Here is a 21,487-nt window from a genome sequence, read left to right on the forward strand (position 1 = left end):
GGGTGCGGGGGGGACTTTCTGAAACTTCCCCTGAATTGCTGCATGCCACAAAGGACAGCTGTTACCTTCTCACTTACAAAAACGTGACCTCAGCCAATCAAGCTACAGCCCTAGGGCTGTAAGATACCCTCTTACTCACCACTTTGACTGGCCAAACCTAGTGAAATAAGGCAGCTTTCCTCTCAACCTCAAACAGGCATGTGCATGAGAGACAGACAAGCGTGGGTCTATGTATGATCAGTGAGGAGACAAAAGGCAAGTCAGCAAATATTTTGAATAATGTCAGAACAACTACACATCAGTAAACTGGCTTGGACCTATCTGGACTCCTGTCCCTTCTCTCTTGTCTAACCAGTTCACTGAGAGCGGGGGGTGGAGTTGGGGGGTGAGATGAACCCCCAAGCGTCTAACACATACTACTGGACATGCTGGGCTGATTTGGTACACTGCCATCAGTAAAGTCGAGCTCTGCCAGGGATGCAGCTGGTTTCCCTGCCCTTGGAGGGAGTGGGGGGATATTATGGGTGGATTTGGTTTCTCAGGACTCTGTTGGATGAGGCTGTATTTCACAAAACCCTACTCACATATGGTTCAGATACAGATCCCACTCATCTGAATCCCCCAGATTCCGGGAGGGGAAAGGAGTCACAAAAGATTGGTTAAGTTTTACAGTTTAGTTTGCTCTACGTGGAGAGGAAATATGTACCATCACACACACTGATGGTGTGACCTGGGCGGGGTTGAGGGGGTGTCGGGGAAATCACAGCATTACCATATTTCAGATCTGGAAATGCAGGCACAGAGGAGTTAGTACCATCAATCTGACAGTTATGTTTATAAAGCACTTTGAGATCTTTGGATGAAAATGCTATATAAGGACAAGTATTCTACCACTTCCAACCTGTAACCACCACTGTTTTCATGTAAAGCTACTGTATATATTCCTTTTCCCATAGCCTACAGTAGCTGGCCACACCCTTGAAACAGCTTTCCATTTAACAAACTGCTTCCCACTGCAGCAGTATTGCAAGTTCGAACTGCTTTTCCTTAACAACCAGCTCTCCTTGGAGATATGGGCAACTGAACCAGAAGTGTTAAGCCTGAAATAATTAGGCAGTTTTCACCAGAAGAAATTAGACAATGGTAGCAGCTATTACTCCTTTCCTTTCATAAAACATGAAGGAAAAAGCCCAGGAGGTCATCTAGCCCATCTTTCAAATATCATGCCCATTATACAGATGGGGAAACAGAGGCGCAAGTGACTTTCCCAAAATTACACAGCCAGCGAGTGGCAAAGGAATCATTACATCCAAGCCTTTGTTTTAGCCACTAAACCAGGGATTCTCAGACTCTTTCCCTGCTGCGTACTGCAAGTTAACGAGGAGATCCCCTGGTAGCCTTCCAAGCATGGACCACCTTGCCTCTAACTGGTGACGGAGTAACAGCACTATGGCAACTACAGCAGCTGATGACATTTAATAACTGGAAATGACGAGTGCCAGCACCAAGTGGCCAGCCAGCTGTCTACTAACCACTATCAAGTGGTCCACAGACCACAGTCTGGGAAACTCTGCATTAGACCATGCCCTTTCCTTTTCAAGCAGTCCCACCCATTATAACAGGCCAGTATTTTCAAACACCTCCGCAACTTGGATGGATGTAGAGCGCAACACGCATTAAACTGTTCTTCTTGGAGTTCGCTTAAGAGTGCTGCCAACTTGTAAACAGTAGAGTCAGTTTGCTGCCAACATAATTTTGACCTAGAGCAAACGGAAGTGCTTTTCCAAGAATCTCGAAGGCTGTTGAGTCACGCTGTATGCTGGCACTGGACCACGTAACCCAAGAGGGGAAAACAAACACAAGAGAAGAAACCACTCCTAGCAGAGGTTAAAGGGGGACAGATGACTGTTTTCAAATTATTCGGGGACATTTCCAGGAAAGAGGTGGTGGTGCAAGAGACTCTTTCCGAAGAGCTATTCGCCACAGGGGAACAAAATCGCATTCGTATTTTCATCGTTGTGGTAAGGTTAAGTAGATTTGATACTCCGGATGGTAAATATTCATGATATTTTGCAACACTGATTTAATAACCGTACAACAGAGCCTAACAAGCCCAACTTACAAGAGGCCTGGATATCAAGTTTTGCATAACATCATTGACTTAGCCCTTTAGGATGCATCAATAGTTTAGAGGTTTTTTTAGGATTATTATTTGTATTATGGTGGCTCCTAAAGGCCCGCAACTGAGGTCAGAGTCCCATTGTGAAAAGATCTAGTAAAATACAGTCCCTCCTCCAGAGGGCTGAGAGCTAAATAGACAACGGACATCATCCCCATTTTACAGATGGGGAACTGAGGCAGAGAAAAATTAAGTGACTTGCCCTAAGTCACACAGGAAGTATGTGGCAGAGCCACAAACCAAACCCCGATCTCCCAAGTCTCAATCAAGACCATCCAGAAGAGCTGACATACAAGCCACTGGTGCATTCATATGCACCAACTCAGGGCAGAACAAGGTTTTCCCTCTTTTTAAACGAACAACGTCAGACCAGTTATTAAACCAACTCAGCAGGTATAAGAAGCTTTCAGCTTTGGGAAACTTGGGTATAACTGGATTTCAGGTCACAAGTGAAATTACTTTCAAACCAATCCTAAGCAGACATCAGTCTATGAACCTCACAAAGCTACAAAACAACTGGTCGTCTCTGACGAAAGGAAACCTTTTAAGGACATCACCCACAGGTCAGGATTTAAATGTACGAGCAGAGCTCTGAAAATGCATATGTGGGAAGTTAATGGATACATTCTCTGTGTCATACAAACATTGGTAGGCCTGGTCCCGGCCCCAAAACACTTACAGATTTTTCTTTGAAAAATAGGTTGTGTCAGGTCAGCAACATCAGAGTATGAAGAGCTTTCGATCGCCTCTGAAAATGGACAACAGGTTTTTTTCAGGGACTCAAAGAGTTTAATTCAAAAATATTCCCCACAAACACTGCTCTGAACTCTTTATTGGACAAAAGGAAAGGTTTCACAGGGTCAGACAAAACTCAGACGGGCCAGTGGCATACTGACAGCACGTGGAAAGACTAAAATAAGCATGATGATTTTAGTCCTGTATGACAGTATCTTCTTGTGGCACATTGAAGACTGGATCCATGTACAATGAATGCTTCTTTTATTTAAAAGAATAAAGAAAAGCTACAAACATACATTTCATGAGTGAGAATTTTCTGTATACCTAGGTGAAGGCAATTTAGGGGTGAGCTGGGCTTGCAAAATGTCAAGCAGCATAGTAAATTAACTTCTGTGATGTGGCATTTCCAATGGCCACCATATCATGCATCACTTTTAAAACCCAGAGTTGTAAAAGCAAAGGGAAACAAGGAGAAGTCTATGGCCAGCGGAGTTAAGGACAATAAGGAGTTTTTCAAAGTATATTAGAAACAAAAAGAATCCAAACAATGGTATTGTCCACTGGTGGAAATTATAGAATTATAATGCAGAAGAGGCAGAAGGTTTCAATAAGTATTTCTGTTCTGCATTCGGGGGGGGGGGGGGGGGGGGGGGGGGGGGGGGGGGGGGGGGGGGGGGGGGGGAGAGGAGGAGATAATGTAGTCATATCATCGGACGACACTCTTTCCATTGCACTAGCATCTCAGAAGGACATTAAACAGCCACCATTAAGGGGACAGAAGCTTCTCTTTTACCAACAGAAGTTGGTCCAATAAAAGATATTACCTCCCCCACCATGTGTCTCATATCCTGGGATCCACACAGCTGCAATGCCACAAACAGCAGCTACTAAAGTTAGACATCTTTAAATCAGCAGATTCAGATAATTTGCATCTAAGAATTTTAAAAGAGCTGGCTGAGGAGCTTACTGGACTGTTAATGTTTGATTTTCAGTAAATTGTGGAATACTGGGAAATTTCAAAAGACTGGAGGAAAGCTAATGTGACAATATTTAAGAAGGGCAAACTGGATGACGTGAGTAATTATAGGTCTTTCAGTCGGACATTGATCCTGGGCAAGGTAGTGGAGAAGCTGATATGGGACTAGATTAATTAAGAATTAAAGGGGTGATAATATTGTTAATGCCACAGGGGTTTGTGGAAAACAGAGCCCATCAAATTAACTTGATTTTTTTTTTTAAATGAGATTACAAGTTTGGTTGATAAACGGTAATAATGTTTATGTAATATACTTAGACTTCTGAAAGACATTTGGCATAGCACAACATTTTGATTAAAAAACTAGAAAGATATAAAATTAACATGGCACATGTTAAGTGGATTAAAAACTGGCTAACTGATCGATCTTAAAATAACTGTAAACAGAGAATCACCACTGAGGAGGTGCTTCTGGAGGTTTCCCCAGTGAGCAATATTTGGCCCTCATCTGTATAACATGTGTGTGAGAGACCTGGAAGAAAATAAAATCATCACTGATAAAGTTTGAAGATATCATAAAAATTAGGGGAGTGGTAAATAATGCAGAGGACAAGTCACTGACGGAGCAATCTTGTTCACTTGGTAAACTGGGTACAACCAAACTATGCATTTTAATATGGCTACATGTAACAAAGAACACAGGCCATACTTACAAGATGGGAAACTCTCTCCAGGGAAGCAGTCACTCAGAATAAGATGTGGGGGGACATGGTGGATAATCAGCTGAACATGAGCTCCCACTGCAATGCTATGACCAAAAGGGCTAATGAAATTCATGGATACATAAATAGGGGAACCTCGAGTAGGAGCAGAGATGTTTTCACCTCTGTATTTGGCACTGGTGGAATACTGTGTCCAGTTTTGATGTCCAAAATTCAAGGAGGGTGTTGATAAACTGGAGAGGGTTCCAGGAAGAGCTATGAGGATGATTACAGTATTAGAAAACACGTCTTATAGTGACAGATTGAGCTTGTTCAGTCTACTTAGCTAAACAAAGAGGGAGTTAATAGGTGACTGGATTACAGTCTACATGTACGTACATGGGGAACAAGTATTTAACAATGGGCTCTTCAATCTAGCAGAGGAAGGTCTGACACGATCCAGTGCTAGAAGCTGAAGCTAGACTAATTCAGAGTTAATTAAGACACATTTTTGGGTGGTGGTGTTTTTTGTTTTTTTTTTTAAACCAACGAGGATAGTTAACCATTGGAACAATTTACCAAGGTTCGTGGTGGATTCTCCACCATGGACAATTTTTAAATCAAGATTGGACGTTTTTCCTAAAAGATCTGCTCTAGGAATTATTTTGGGGAAGTTCTATGGCCTGTGTTCTACAAGAGGTCAGACAAGATGATGACAATGGTCTCTTCTGGCCTTAGAATATAAGAAGAGCTGCTTCGGTTTCATGATAAGTTCATGTATCATTGAAAGTTACCCCTTCTTCCTTTACCTAAGAGACTGAAGGACAGATAATGCCTCAGGCCAGCCTGCTAAAGCGCAATGCTTTCTACCTCTCTCAGCCAGAGGATGAGCTAGGGCAACAGTGGAAAGTTTTTAAAACCTAGTCCTGCCGGACGACACCTGCTTTAGCTAACGGGTGGAATCACACCTAGCTCTTGGACAGCACTATCAATACATCCGAAAGCTGTCTGCAAAGGAAGCAAAAAACGAATAATGAGGCATCCCAGTTTTGGGTCCAGTGGTATTAGGAAAATGAGCCACTGATGACAATGTTTTTCAGACGTGGACTTCCTGCTTTTCCGTAAACAGTTTTCACCGCCAGCTGAATTGACAGAGTAGGGAGACAGAATGGATCAGTATCTCCATCACGCTGGCTGTTGAGCCTGGTAGAACATCAACACTGTAACAGAAAGCGCGATGGAGATGAACAGTTTGTTCCAGCTATGCTAGCGACAGAAACCCATTCAGCACTGGCTGAGGTGGCTCCATTTCTGACTACCATTTTCTACAACAGATCTGTTCACTAGCAGAGACAGGGCCTTCGGCTCTCAGGTTACAATTTTAGTTACTGTGTAAGTGCAGCCTTGTCTCTTCAAGTCCTGCAACATACATTTCAGGTTGCCTGATGGGTAAGAGACGTAGGCTTGGGTAAATCAGATTCCCCACTGCTTTCCAAACTTTTTCAATAACTCAGATCTGCAAGTAGAGCCCTTGTTTGGGATCTGCAATTACCAGGATCACTCTCCACCCCTTCCTCCTCAAACAATACGGGCTCTAGGAAGGCACGAGGGTTGTCATTTCAATAATGCAAAACCCGGTTGCTTCCACTCCAGAACAGCTGACTGCAGGTGCATAGTAGGCTGTGCTTATTAACAAAATAGGAAATTGGATATATAGAAAGAAAACACTGAGGATTAATCCTGGATTGCAGTTTGTGGCCAACACTGGGCCTCCATCCAAACACCGATGACAAGGAGCGAAGTTTTCTCCCACCTGTCACTTAAAGCAGGTACAATTATTGCAGTGTTGTAGTCTCTCTCCCCTACAGCTATTGTGACAATCACTTTTATATCAGTTTCACATTCATGACGACCTCATTATTTTGTTTCTTTCTTGTTTTGCCAACAACCAGCAATGGAGGGTGAATTCTCCTTCCACAAAATTGCGAATTAAAAAAAAAAAAAGTGACTAACTCTTACAAATTTTGACAGCTAGCTGCTAATGCACACATTCTTCAGGGAAAATATTCTGGTCTTCAAATTGGCATTCTGGTGGAAGTTTGATGGGCCAATTTAACAGGAAAACGCAACTTTAAAGAATATTTTGAGGCAGATTTTGAACTACTCCAGGCAGAAGAAAAAATAATTACATGTACCATTGCGGCAGCTTAAAATAGTTGCTTTAGCACCGAAGCTGCAGAGCAGGAGACAAATCTCTATCGCAATGCACTATCCCTGAAATGGAGAGTGTATTGTAAACTCACTTAAGCAGCCTCAGTGATACAGTCAGTCCTTTTCAATCACAGCCAACCCAACAGGGGAAGGCTTTTCAGATATTTTTCTCAAAAATATTCTTCCGCTTGTAGTTGGGCCAGGACTCTGGTGTTGTAAGCAATTCCACAGCTGAGCCCTGTTAATTCTTCTCCAAGCCCAGCAGGCTAGGCATGTCCACTGATGCTGAAATGGTCCCCCTTCTCACTGAGCTTTGCCTGTCACAGTACAGCCTACGTAATGGCTGCATTGCAAATGCAATTCCATTTTCTCCCACTCTGAGACTGTATCTGCTGTGGTGTTGAAACCCAGGGACTCACTTTGTGGCAAGTATTGTTGACTGCCATTAAATCACAAGATGCAGCAGCAGCTTTGGGGTACAATGAATCGTTAAGTTACAATAAAGTCCAATTTTGCTAGTGTACCAAAAGTTTGGTGTCCTGTGGTAGGGAAACTGAAGACCATCTTTCTAGCAGTACCACGACCTGCTATCTATCAAGCCATGATACATCCATCAAAAGATGGCAGTGCAAAACACCATAATCAATGCAAATAGGAATTCTGATTCTAAAGCAACTATGCATCCACTAAAAAGCATTATCCTATTTCTCTATACCTATTAGCCAGAAGTATGGATGGGAATCAAAACAGAGCTATACATTCCATTTTCTACAAGGTCAAAAGAATTAGTAATATGCAATTTAGGTTTATCGCTACAAGCTTTAAAAATGCTGGAATCTAAGAACTCGCAGCAACATCCTTTAGTCAAAATTTGGATTTTCAAATCTGATCAGTATTTTTGGATTGCAGTGGTTTGGGGGGCTTTTCAATCCATTCCACACCAAAACAGATTAGCCATAAAAAAAACAAAATAAAAAAAAAGTACCATGATGCTAATCAAAGTAAATTGAGCCATGCACCTTCTAGGACTGATGCCTCCTCACCCCCTTTATCCTTTCACTCATTGGCCTCTGCCAAACAATTCAGTACAGCCACTACAACACAGCACATGACAGCAAGTGCTTCAAGCATCTTACGATATTTATTACTATCTACAGGTCTATAAGTCATTTTGCACAGCAACGTATGTGGACACTAACATGAGTTATTGCATTAAAGATGTAAATCTCTCCCAGATCTTTGGCAAGAGAGTTGTTTTTAAAGGGGGGGGGGGGGGGGGGAGGAAGAGATAATTTTGTATTTTTTCTACATTTCACCCAGAATAGAGAGGATACACTAAGAGAACAAGTGCTACAGGCTCACACTCACTCCCTTTTGCACCCCACCACACTTAGATCAAACAAGATATTTTAGACCCCAGAGAACAAGGTATTTATGGTTGGTGTCTTCTCCCCACATTTGAATGGAAAGTAACAAATGTAAGCAGCCGTTTATTCTTAATGCTGATCTCCCCTATAACTAAAATGATATGCCAGTGGCAGGTGGCAAGTTTGAGGGGGGGATGGGAGTTGTTTCTTTTCTTTCTTTCCTTTTAATAAATATAACAACAAAGGGCAGCCAGATTTGACCTAATGGGTCAACCATCAAGAGTTAAACTGATTTAAATAATTAGACCTAGAATGTCAGGCACCACCACAAATAATTGCTCCTAATGCTTTTAGGATTAGATTGCTAATGAAAAGGCACAAAAAAGAGGCCACTTGCAGTTGTGGAAATAAGTCAATTTTCCTTTCATATGTCATTTTCTCCATGCAGAGCTGCTGTGATATGATCCTAAGGAGCCATTTATGGTTCCCTCTCCAGCACTGCTGCGGCATAAGCAATAGCTTTAAGTCACAAAAAATTCTGACTGTGCTATTTATATGTACAGTGCATTTATTAAACATAAAAATTAAATATTTTTGTTCAAAGTTCAGGATGTTTTTTCAGTGAAAACTGTGAGGAGCAGCATATTGTTATCTCCCTTAGTTGGTATATAAATTCCACCAGATTATTCAAAGAGCATTTTGCAGTATTTTAAGCTTCCTTCAATCAAAAGATAAAAACAGTCATTTTGTAATAAATTGTGTTCTTATTGGTTTTTGGCTTGTTGCATGAATATATTCCATAATTAAGTAGTATCCAGTGGGATCTGAGTAGCCCTCTGGTACATACTTGGTTTCATATATAATTCATTAATTTTATGTAGAGCTATACACCCTTACACTCCCAAACACTGAATGCAAAGTTACAGCTCTCTCAGTGACAAGAGGTAGCGGCTTTATTTGGTTTCTAAACGGCAAGTTTTCCTAGCAAAAAGTTCGCAGAAGTTATAAAAATCCCAGAGTATATTCTAGGGTACACAAAAGACTCCAAGCTGCGCCTAAATAAAAAGCGCTCTGCTCGCATTAGCGACGAACCGACTAGCTACTCTCTCTGCACTGTATCCAGCACTGCTGTGAAATGACCAAATAGGAGCGCCCAGCTGGCAGCACTGATAAAGGGATAAACAGACATGCTGGAAAACCCTCCACCCCTCGCTCAGATGCCCACTTCTACGTGGGACAAGTGCAGACCGAAGTAAATTATTGACTTCTCCCCTCTCGCACCGGTCACGATCAGCTCGGACTGGGTGTTTACAACACGCACCGAACTGCGGCGAGCATAATGGGCGCCTCGGAGATCGCCCCGCAGCAGCTGCCGAGCGTGGTCATTTCCCGGGCGCGAGAGGTTTTCATTCAGAATTCGGCCGGGGCAAAAGATTCACTCACACGTCTCACAATTCTTATTGATCTGGGAAGAGGGAGCCCACGTAAGCCTCAGAGCCCCCATTGAGAAAAAGAAGAGTTCACGGCTTAGCCATGGGGATCCCACCGGGTCTTGCTTTGTAACCGAGGGGAGGGGGGGTATCGTATACAGCTGAAGGGGGGCAGAAGCCCCACTCAATGGCAGATAAAGTGTTACCCTCCGGTCTGATTTAACAGCAGCTTGGCCAGGTTTTAAATCTTTTCCCCAGGTAGCTCGTACACTAAAGGGACTAGGGGGGGGCCGCACCGGGAAGCCGGGTCCTAGCGAGCCCCAAACAGTGGGGCTGCGTAGTATCCTCAGCTCCGTCCATTGCATTGGAGACGGTGCAGTCGGTAACAAAAGCCAGAGACACCCCCCCACACACACACACACACAAACACACACAGCAGCAGTGGCGGCTCCGTCCCTCCTTGATCTCAGGGCGGTGGGGAGGAGGAGATGGGGCAAAAGTTCAATGCGATCCCACTGAGCGGTAGGGGTGCGTGTTTGGGGGAAGGGGTCAGCTTTATGGGGAGGAAACCTGGCCTCCGGGCTCCGGAGAGCGGCATGGGAAGAAGAACAGTGGCCGGCGATTGCCACCCCTATCTCGACCTCCCTCCTGAGCGCTCCGGGGGGAGGGGAGGGTGGAAATAGGTGGACCGGGGGGGGGGGGGGGAGAGATATTCATGGGAACCCCTAGCACAATACAGGCAAACGCAAAACACGCCCCCACCCCAATGCACTGCACCCTCCCTGCCCAAGAATGGCTCAACCGCGATCTCCACGCAGGGGGCGGGGAGGGGGCTGGGGCAGCTAGCGACTCCAGGGGCTGCTGGTCCCCCTTGGCTCCTCCAGGCAGCAGCTGCCGCAACCTCCCCGCTGCCCCCTCCCCCCGACCGCTAGGCATCGAGCAAAAGGGGCAGAGCACCCGGGGGGGGGGGGGGAGCAAAAAGTTTCCAGCCGCTGCCACCAAATAGCAGCGATTTACCATCCAGCGATCCATCCAAATTCACCCCCTTCCCCGCCCCCTTCCCATGCAGCAGGGGCAGCACATGGGGGGGAGAGAGCAGCGGCTGCCAGGCACTGCAAGGCAGGGGACCCCCCCCCCCGCGCCCCTGTGCGTGGGCCCCCCCCCCCCATTGCACCCGAGCAGTGGGCACATAAAGAGCACGGGGCAGCAGGGCTGGGCGGAGAGCCCCGAGCAGCAGCAGCCGCTGGGCTGGAGTCTGCCGCGTCCGGCCCCCGAGCGGGGAGCCCCGGGCCCTCCACGGCGACTTTGCCTCGTTACCTGTTTTCTGTTTTATTGTACGGGCAGCCGCGGCTTTGCTCCCCCTTCCCCTTCGGCTCTCGGGCTATACCAGCCTGTTCCTCATCTCACAGCCTTCCTCCCAGCGCCATCTTGCAAGCTTGTGACGTTGGGAGCTGCTCACCCCTGACCCACATTTGAATAGAAGCCAAAATGAAAAAAAAAAGGGGGGGGGAGAAAGAAAAGAAAAGGAGGAGAGGGGGGAAGAGAGAGGGAGAGGGGGAAGAACAAAAAGAAAGAGAAGGAGAGAGAGAAAGGCAACAGCCAAGCAAGTGCTGCGCCAATAACACATCAGCTCCTGCCCTCTTGCCAGCTAGTTTAGTAATAAGCAATTTCCTGCTTTTGCAATAAATGTTGCAGCAGCAGCGCTGGGAGAGAGGGACAGCGAGCTTTGTAATTCCCATTAAAGGACGCAGGCTTCCCCCACCCCCCTCCCCTACCACCCACACCTCCGAATTCAATCCCGGAATCCTAGCACTCGTTTATGGCAATCTAAATATTGCTACCCACGCTCCGATTTTCAGCAATTAGAAAGGCATTTGTGAAGATTATTTCCCCCTCTCCTAGTGAGATCTAGACTGTGTCTGTAAAATAATTATAGGGACTATAACCTGTAAATGTGTTGAGATTTTATTTTAAAAAAATTAGTTTCATGCTGTATGCAAAACCAGAAAATTTTACAATGCAATCTGTATGTTATTCGTTTATTACCATTATTTATTTGTTAAACACTGCCAGTGTGTTCTGTATCATACAAGACAGCAATAGAGACATAGCCCTTGCCCCAAGGACTCAATAGGAATTTGAGATTTCTTTTATTTATTGGAACTGTATTGGAGGAGAAAGTTGTTTGGGATTTACATCCCTAGTCCTGCAAGCATTTACACGTGTTTAATTTTACACACATGAGTAATTCCCTTGAACAAAATGGGACTAAGTGCTTAAATTGAGCATGTGCATAATTTTTTTTAGGATTAGGGCTTTAATTTTAAAATTTTTGAACTGATAGGTAAGCGTCAACTTTTCCACATTGATGAGCATGGCCAGCAACATGCATGTAATGCTGAATAGGAATAATATTTAGTATTACATTTTCAAATGTGTTACATTTTCCAAATGCTATACGGAACTTAACTAATTAACCTCTAATAATGAAGCAACATATATGACCACATATTATGGCAATTAGATATAAGATTCTTTTGCTCCGACACAGAAATAATTGGAATATTTGCAAGTGTGAGATAACGTTTTCTTTTATTTGATATGTTATATATTTATTAATAAAGGAGGAAATTATTGTGCCAAGGAGGTTTTGCCTCTCAGAAGCAAAGTCCTCAATATCGCCCAGGACCCAAGTCCCTTTTACATTGGGCAGGGTGATGACATTACTGAAGTTGATCCTATAATTTGTAATGTCTCTGAGAATTTGATGGTAGCCCTGGCAATATCAAGTATTTCAGGGGCTTCTTGTGCAGATCCAGGCAGTTAAGCTCCATCATAGCCCCACAGCCTATATTAGCCTTGTCTGATAATAAAGTTCCTTTCATAGTTGCTCACCTGGGGTTTTTGCCACAGAGGTCTCAGTCCCACCATAGGGGCCTGAATAGACAAATAAAGATAAGAGAGATCACAACCGAGTGTCAGAAGGGTCTGGACCTGCAGTACTCTCACCATACTCTCAGTAAAGAGCAGAAAACCTCCGCTGTGGAGAGAACAGCAGATCTGACTGTGAGTACAAGACACAGCAAATTAGATCTAGATCAGTTCAAGATTCCTGCCTCACTGATGCTCACAGGGAAATGGTGATGGGAGTGGTTCCCAGCTATATTTTAAAGCTAGTGGCCTTGCAAAAAGCTAGAGAGGTGCAGAGAGCCATCTTACTCCATGCTGTGCTGGAAGAGTCATAGGAGAATGCCCAACCCTTGTGGCATGTGAACTAAGCAGGGAAGAGAGACTAATCTGGAAGCTGTTTTAGCCAAGTTTAGAAATTACTTTCATCCAAAATCTCCATGGGACCCTCTGTTCTGGACACACCCACTCTAAGGAAATGGAGACATGGACAAATACCTAATGGAGCTGAGACAAAAAACTATACATTAGGAGGTTGGCACGGTGGAAAATGCTAAGATAGGACACAAATCTGTGTTCAGCTTAATATATACATTAGAGTTATATGGCTAAAGAGGGGCTAATGAGAACGCCAGACTTGGACGTTCCATTAAAACTGTGGATAGCTGAGAATCTGCTGGAACAAATAGGGCACAGGCTATGACCACACCTCCATTTGAACAAGACTTACAGGCATACAAGAGAGATACCAAGATACTTATAGTGTGTCCAAACAAGGCACACAGCCATGGACGTTGCCATCCAAACAGACAGTGCCCCCAAAACACATCCGCTGTGGGCATGTCTAGCATTGGGTACAACATGTGCCAAGTAAAAGTACTACTCAGGCATGGACAGCAGCAATGCCAGGACCAAGACCAAATGAGAAAGACAACTCTGGCATAAATACATTGTTCCTGGGGATTGTGGTGTGGCACATAGGAGTAAGTTGGACTAGATGACCTCCTGAGGTCCCTTCCCACCCTGATATTCTATGATTCTAAGTTTTGAGAGATGGTTGGTACTCAGTGATATCTTGAGGAGGACAACCATTCCAGTTCTAATCAGATACTGGTGCTTATAACAGTTATTTTTATATATATATGCTGCAGTAGCCCGCTGAGGCCCCAATCAGGATCGGGGCCCTTTGTGCCAGGTGCTGTACAGACACATACAAAGATACTGACCTTGTCCTGTGGATGGTGGTGAATATGTTGAAGACACTGGATCTGATGCAAGTACAACAAACAGATTTCATCCTAGTAGTGTATAAATAGTTCAGAATAGAACCTGAAGAGCTAGTAAACCTGACTGGAATTATATCCCCTACTCACATTAGTCTCCAGCCCTTCCTCATAAACGTCTCAGTGATGCTGTTTCTGAGCAGAGAAGCATCTGTGGACCTTAATATTAAATACAAGATGGAGGTGCTGCAGGCAAAATTGGTAGATAGGTTTTCAGGGCTGTAGTAAGTTTAAAGGCACTCACCACGCATGGATGGACTTTAAAGCACCTCCAGCCTTTCAAAGCTATGCTGATGGCTGGCTTATGCTCATGGAGGAGGACATTGCTGTGATGTGTAGAGCTGAATCCCTACCCTGTGGGTCAGCAGTGAAGCCCTCACAGAAAAGAACATGTCACTGCAGAAAGTAAAGAGGACTCCGGAGCTGGTGTGCCCCTGTGCCCTGACAGCCATTCAGCACCACCGCTCCCAGCGGCAGTGGATGTCCAGTGCCACCTAGCAGGCAAAGCAGTTGTTTACAATAGTGAATGAAAAGGGTGGGTATGGGTGAGTTAAACTCGGCATCGGCTAGTACTGTGTTCTCTTTCTGCACCTTCTAGTGCAGGTGCAGATTTAAATAATCACTTTTTGCAGTTAGACAGCAAGGGAAATTTTCCAGCAGTGAAACTTCCAGAGAGGTACAAGAGACCCACTTCATTGGCTTATTGCAATGTCTTTATTGCAGGTGCAACACAGAAAATAATCTGACTGCAAGGTATAAAATGCACAAAGGAAGAAAATTTTGAACTAAATCAGGAATAAAATGCAGTTCTAGGAAGGAAGCAAAGTACGGGGGCAAATAATCATACCACCAAAGATTTGACTGAAAGGAAAATACAGGCAATTGCGAACCTATCAGCTCCACAAAGACAAGAAGTGGCTACAGCAGTTTCTATGCATGGTGTGCTACCTGATTTACTGCATCCCGAATGGGACAAGACTAAGAGTCCAACTGAAAAAACTGTTTCTTAATGATACGAGGATGAGAACATAAGATTGCCTATGAGCAACTGAAAGATGCATCTTTTTAGGCATTGGAGCTTAAGTTCTGACCTAGAACTGTGCGAATTGTGCTCAAGTAGAAAAAGACCTGTTGGTAATAGTATATGCAATGTAGTCATACCAATGTCTGATAAAGAAGTTCTTCTACAATCAGACCATAAGCCCCTGGAAGGCAAGTTCACTAACCCTCTGAACAAGAGACACTCCAGAATGGCCATGGAGGACACTGTGTTTTATGCCAAGATGTATTTGAAAAGCTTCTCCATCTCTTCTATCTCTTCATCTGTAAATACATCCATGCACTATTAGACTATTCTCACTAAGACCTCTTCATAATTAGGTTATTTCAATTCCCCACCCCTTTTTGTGGATTATTGCTACTCGAATTATTATTGCAGTTGATGGACGCTTGCAGAAAAATTACTTTTTTACCCTTGCATATAAAAACCTCCACCTCTAAAAAAATTCTTTGATAATTAAATTCTAGATAGTGCTGGAGTTCCACTTTCATTTTTCATGGAGCTTTGTTCCAATGGAATTGAAAGGCAAAACACAAGTTTTTAAGAAACACGTGTTTAATTTAGAAGGAATCTTTACTGGAAACATAATATGAATCCAGAGCTATCTAGTGAAGAGATGAATTGTTCAGGTCCCGCCTCTCAGAGCTATTGTTTTTGTGTGCCTAGCTGTAAACTCAGTGGGACAGTCCTGCGCTGGTTCAGATTTGGAAGATTCTCTTTGCAAACAGTTCAATATCATATACACAGTGATATATTATTTTAATTTTGGGGGGAGAAGGAAGGACAGTTGTATTGCTGTAGGATGAGTTCTTTTGTTTTATACCAAACATTTTATTAATGCACTATAAAATACCTATGTCTGAAATGTTAGTGGCTATAGTCTGTGGAGTGGTTTATCTCCATTAGATTATGGGTACACAATATCACAGGTGGAAGACAAGTGATCAGTAAGTGTGTGTACAAATTTCAGTCTGATTTGTTCAGTTCTACTTTTATTTTTGTACTTATAACATCTTTGGTTAGAGTTTTTATGTTATTATTTATTGCTAAGATAGGGGTACTAAGTCGTATTTTAGATTGTCTATAACAAACCATAGAACCAGCAGGTGCTTGTTAAAATGCAGTTCTGAAATACTTGTGGAGTAGATTTTCAGATTACATGTAGCCTAGAATTAATCTCTCTCTTTCTACATGTTAGAGATAAATATTAGAAAAGCAAATACAACAATATATAAATACTTTTTACTTTCTTTGTGTGTGTGTGCCTGTTTGAATGAATGTGTATGCTGCTTATATGAGTAATTAAGATTGCATGCTGAAAGATTAACCTATCATAAGATGGATAGGAAGTAGATAACATGGCCAAGAAAGCCATTCCAATAAGAGGAGTGCATTAAGAAGTAACATGTATTGGAGAACAGTACACTGGTTGCCAGTTGGTGTCTAGGTGGAATTTAAAGTACTGGTTTTGCCTGAATGCTTTGGGACCTACTTGGGAATGGTGTGAGATGGCTCATTCGCCGGTGTAAGCGTGATGGAAGAAATGGAATTTATTCCAGAAGAGGAACACAAAGGCTATGTCTACCCTGCAAAAAGAGATGTGTTCTTACATTGGGTTAGCTATCTCAGACCTTGTCTACACTACAGGTTCCTTCAGTATAACTTACATCGCTCGGGGGGTGTCAATAATCCACACCCCTGAGTGACATCAGTTATACTGACCTCAGTGCCAGTGTGAACAGTGCTATGTGGATGGGAGAGCTCTCTCTTGTCAGCTTAGCGCATCTCCACTCCACCACAAACTCTGCCGCTGTAAGCGCTGTAGTGTAGATATCGCCTTAGTGTAAAACCGTACTGGAGACATGTCACAGTCACTGTATCTAGTGGAGGTCAACCTTATACCCCTCCTACCTGGGGTTGATCTTGACTAGCAACTCTGAGGTAAAAACTACCCGTGCCTGTCTGCTCCAGGGTTTTACATGGAGATAGCTACCTCATTGTACAAACACACCTATCTTGCCATGAAGATGTAGCCAAAGAGAAGAGCCCTCATAAGGCTATTCAATGACAAGCCCTAAAAGGGTGGGGGAAATTGTCCAGAACAGAATTAAAGATCAAGGCAATGCTCCAGACTTGGACAATCCAAAGCAGTCTTCTGAATTAAGACGGTGAAGAAGGTAGTCACCAGATACAGATCAGACGAACAAGGAAGATTCTATTAGGTTCAATTACATGCAGAGACGATCCTGGCATGTTAGGACATATTGCACTGCAGCTGCATGGCAAAAGCTCCTTTTTAAAATCCATAGAAATGCAAACATCACTTTCTCTGTCTCATTTTATACCGTAGGGTGAAATCCTGGACTTGGTGGAGTTTTGCCATTGACTTCAATGGAATCAGAATTTCATCCATAATCTTTATCTGACTCTCTTCCATCAACTTTTTTTCTGGATCGTCTGTGTTACTCTTTGCAATGGGGTCTACTCCGTGCAGGTGATGAAAGGGTTAATGTTGGCTTGAGAGGTCAGTTAATCACCTGGTTGCACCTGGAGGGTGGGTCAGGCCTAATTAAGAATGAAACCCAGCTGGAGAAGATCTGGTTGGTGCTATGAAGAGAGGAAGTCAGGAGGAGAAGGGGGCTGTAAGGAGAGGAGAGAATGCTGCCGTGACCAGTCACTTTCTTGGTAGCAGAGAGTGGAGAAAACTGTGGGGACCAGGAAGGCTCCTGCCGGTGAGCAGGAAGCCTGGAGTGAAAGGGGAAAAGACACCTGAAAGACGCAGGATTGGAGCAAGCTCCTGTGCATGACCCTGACACAAGGGTAGAAACTGGACCTCTGGGGAGAAGTCTTGGGGGGTGCTCTGGTCAGAAAGAGCTCAGGAAGGGGCTGGGGGAAAGGCCTGTAGACGGCTAATGGTAGGAAGGAGTCATAGGAGGCAATGGTGAGGTGTCTGATGGAGCAAAACGTGGCTGCTTGTTCTCGGGATACTGGACTGGAACCCAGTGTAGTGGGTGAGCCTGGCTGGGTTCCCCTACCACTCTGCAGGAAGGTGCTGTGAAGCCCCCTGACATGGGGGAGCAAGGACAATTTAAAGCCCTGAGAGAAGAGTGTGAAGACCACGGGGCCAAGAGGTGGAGTGGACTAGGTGTAAAGACACTGGGTTTCCTATTGGACTTTCTTTTACCTGTCCAGTGGGCTGAGTCGCGGGAAAAGAGACCTGCCCAGGAACAGAGCGATTGCCTGCAGCGGGTGCTAAAGAGGACAGAGCGGCCACGCCATGCCCCGCAGCGAGTTCAGTCTCCTGCACCGTCATAGGAATTAGAACATGTCATGTGCAAACACACTGACAAGAGTGGGTGACAGTTACAGAGTGGCTACTTCTCCACCTGTGAAAGTGCCCATTGGCAGGTCAGCAATGCCTAGTGGCTAACGGTAACAAAGGCTGCTAAATGCTAATAAAACCCATATGTCCTTTTGCCAACAGGACGGCACTGGTTGAGGACTCAAGCCTCTATACCAACAGTGAGTCATCTTGTTTGGCACCAGAGCAGACTGTGTTTATTATGACCTAAAATATTAATGCAAAAATATGGGTGTGAAGTATGTGTTGCTTTATGCTGGCAGAGGATTTGCCTTGGAGGCCAGACCGCCTTACTCTACCAGATGCTTTGCTAATTTCAGAGGCTGAGGCAGTCGAATGCACCTGACAAAGGAGAAAATAGCTTCACTGAGACTTTCCCTTCTGTTGATTTTGATCTGTTTTCTTCTTGTCTTCTAAAAACCACCCTCCCGTCTGATCTTGATATCACTGTTCCTGGTGTAAATCAGGAGTAACTCTACTGGCATCCATGAAGTTATCCTGGTGTATGTCAGAGGAGAATCCAGCCCAGTGTTTGATGTGGTTTAAATGAGGTTATAAACACTCAGGGTCAGTTCTGAAAGTCATCTTCTGTGATTAATGCTGATCACCATGGAAAGCCTTGCAAGTCATTTCATACCGTGTAATGGAAGGTGACTATAGTTCAGGGGACAAAGAATAAAGGGGTTGGGTTTTTTTCAGCTGCAGACAGAAGACTGGTTATGAGCGTCTGGAAATGTTTAGTCTCCTGATTGTCTGTGTTGGCACTGAGGTATTAACGTGGCTTTCCGGCTGGCTTTGGGTGTGAGATACCAGTCCAGGGTTGATAGTGTGGGGACAGAACTCCAGTTATTAATTTTTTCTTTCCTCTCTTTAAGATTTGTAGTCTATTTTTCTTTAAGACAGAAGGAACATGGCCTTGCCCTCACATTGTTCAAGCTCAAAGGACAATTCAAGTCCAACGTGAACTGCTAAGAAGCTAAAGAAAGCACACAAAGCCCATGCCATGCAGTGTGGTCCCTGTACCCTCTCCTAGGGATCATATGCCAGTGGTGTGAGACAGAGCTTCCCCTGGTTTGCTCTAACCAGGGGAGAATGTAGCCTCCTGACTCAATGGGTGCACTGCACTAAACTCTAGTGTAATTGCAGTAAGTCACACAATAGCTTCTTGGACATGATTTTGAGTTGTAGTGAAGGAGGGCACTGGCCACCTGCAGCAGCACCCACTGCCCGGGCACTGCAATCCTAATCCTGGCCTGGTGTGGTGGAGGAAGGCCCTGGGGTGTGGTGGGGCAGGACAGTGAGCCCTCTCTGCACTTACCCAACAGCGGCACCTCCCCTCCCACGAGGCTGGGCCTGGCTTGCCATTTCAGGCATTGCAACCTGTCTCATGGGGTTGCAGCACCACTTAGATTTGGCACCCTTGGTTGTGTGATTTCTGTGCAGTTGAACCCACACTAAACCCACCCCGGCTCTAACTGATGCTGGGGCCAAGCTGGTGCAGAATCACGGAGCTGTAACTGGCTCCCTTACTTTTCTCCTGCTTCCTGTGCAAAGTGGAGTTCAGACGCAGGGGAGAATGGAGAGCTGCATACTGGTTTATCACCGCCATAGTTTCAGGCTGTTAGTAAAGTAACTGCAGCAAGAGGTACTCGGCAGGCTTTCATCTTGGATCTCTGCAGGGGAGAAGGGGTAGAGTACCTTAACTCTTTATGCTAACCCAATTCTCTAGTGTGATATTTGCAAACTGAATCGCATGTTACCAGGTGATATTCTGCTTAATCTAAAACCCAAGTAAAGATAAAAGTTGATGTAGGGGAGAGGGAGGGAAAGAGAGAGAGAAAATTGACATCATGAACAATAATTGCAAAACATATATCTCTGTATCATAAATAAAATGTAGCATTTACATAGTGCTTTTCAGCAGACAGTAGCTAAGCCTTCTAAGCAGACAGCCTTCTAAGATACAGGGCAGTAAATATTATCCTCATTATTCCATAAATGTGGACAAATTATTGCTTCCAGTAAGCAGGTGAACAAGGGCCTTCACATCTGGAACGGTATAACAACACTATGGTAATAATAATAATTAATAAAAGCTGCCTCAGAACTTCTAGTTCAGTGGTTTTCAACATTTTGTCATTTGCAAACCCATAAAAAATTTCAAATGGAGGTTGCGGATCCCTTTGGAAATCTTAAGACATAGTCTGTGGACCCCCAGGGGTGCGCAGACCACAATTTGAAAACTGCTGTTCTAGACCCATGTCAGCAGGGTTACGGTACTGGATATGCTTCAGAAACTACCCTTATCAAACTGGTCAATGGTCTTCTGAAGTGTCCATAATGACAGTATTAGATGTTTCAGCCGCTTTTAGTACTGCTAATCATGAGGTGATGTACTCATAATTAGGTCTCGGAAGATTGTACCAGGAAACTGCTCATTGCCATCATGCAGGATGCTGCGGGGTTCCATCTTATTAACCCTCTTGTTCAGTATGTATGTGGGGCAAGTCAGTGAGATAGGGCGGAGACATGACTGGTGGCGGCATCAGTATGTTGACGTCACTCCCTTCTATACCTTCCTGCTAACTAATCATACTGGTGCAGATGAGTCTTGCGGCAGGGATGAAGGATAATTGGTTGAAGTTCAATCAAAATAAGATGGAGGTGAGGAGAGCAAGTTCCACCTACCGATCACCAGAGGCAGTTGAGCTAGAGCCCACTTGATTTATGTAACAGGGAGCTGCTGGCAAGCCATTCTCCTTCCGTTTTGGAATTACTGCACCCTTTTGGTCCAAAATGGCTTAAATGTGTTGACCTTCAGGGCATGCTACTGAGACGATGTATTTTCCTGGATATTTGGAAAGGTGGGGTGTCATTGTATGGCTGGATTTCATTGGCTTGAATGATTTTCTGTATTTTAAAATTTTGTGTGCAATGTTTTACACCTGTGAAGGCTCTTAGGAGTATTGCAGAGGCACTTCTTTTCGTCTTTTAAAATATCATAATAAACAAATAAATGGAATCTGTTCCTGTTACTTTGCTGCTCAGAATCCGGGAGTGACATAAACTATTTTAAGGAAAATGAGAAAAGATATTTAAAAAAAAAAACAACAGACAGTGCCCTAATAAAAAATGCATGGATATCTGTTGGTGTTGTTTTAAAAGTAAGCCCCTGCACCTTTGTAATTAAGGATTAAAGTGTCTATATGCACATACGTACAGTGAAGACCCCCCAAGTGATTTTGAGATGAGGGTAAACTGTATTTTTTTTGCC

General features: G+C 44.1%; 1 protein-coding gene and 2 long non-coding RNA genes across 8 annotated transcripts in view; 2 read left to right on the forward strand and 1 right to left on the reverse strand.

Annotated features, from left to right (window-relative positions):
• Positions 1–11,309, reverse strand: part of HIC2 (HIC ZBTB transcriptional repressor 2) — a 99,309-nt gene extending 88,000 nt beyond the window's left edge. For 2 of the 6 annotated variants that reach the window (XM_043529304.1, XM_043529305.1), the window contains exon 1: positions 10,920–11,271. The gene's annotated coding sequence lies outside the window, so the exon portion shown is untranslated. Of the gene's footprint in view, positions 1–10,919 lie in introns of all 6 variants that reach the window. The other 4 variants (XM_043529303.1, XM_043529301.1, XM_037878328.2 and 1 more) reach the window with 4 other exon arrangements.
• LOC122463026 lies at positions 1,630–3,204 on the forward strand. The gene is made up of 2 exons (XR_006285974.1): positions 1,630–2,021; positions 2,880–3,204. It is a non-coding gene; the product is annotated as an uncharacterized LOC122463026 (long non-coding RNA).
• A 6,178-nt stretch (positions 11,310–17,487) lies between the features above and the next one.
• Positions 17,488–21,227, forward strand: LOC122463022. The gene is made up of 3 exons (XR_006285968.1): positions 17,488–17,672; positions 18,337–18,374; positions 19,117–21,227. It is a non-coding gene; the product is annotated as an uncharacterized LOC122463022 (long non-coding RNA).
• Positions 21,228–21,487: the final 260 nt, after the last annotated feature.

This window comes from Chelonia mydas, chromosome 15, assembly GCF_015237465.2.
Source record: "Chelonia mydas isolate rCheMyd1 chromosome 15, rCheMyd1.pri.v2, whole genome shotgun sequence".
In the NCBI taxonomy this organism is placed as follows: Eukaryota; Metazoa; Chordata; order Testudines; family Cheloniidae; genus Chelonia; species Chelonia mydas.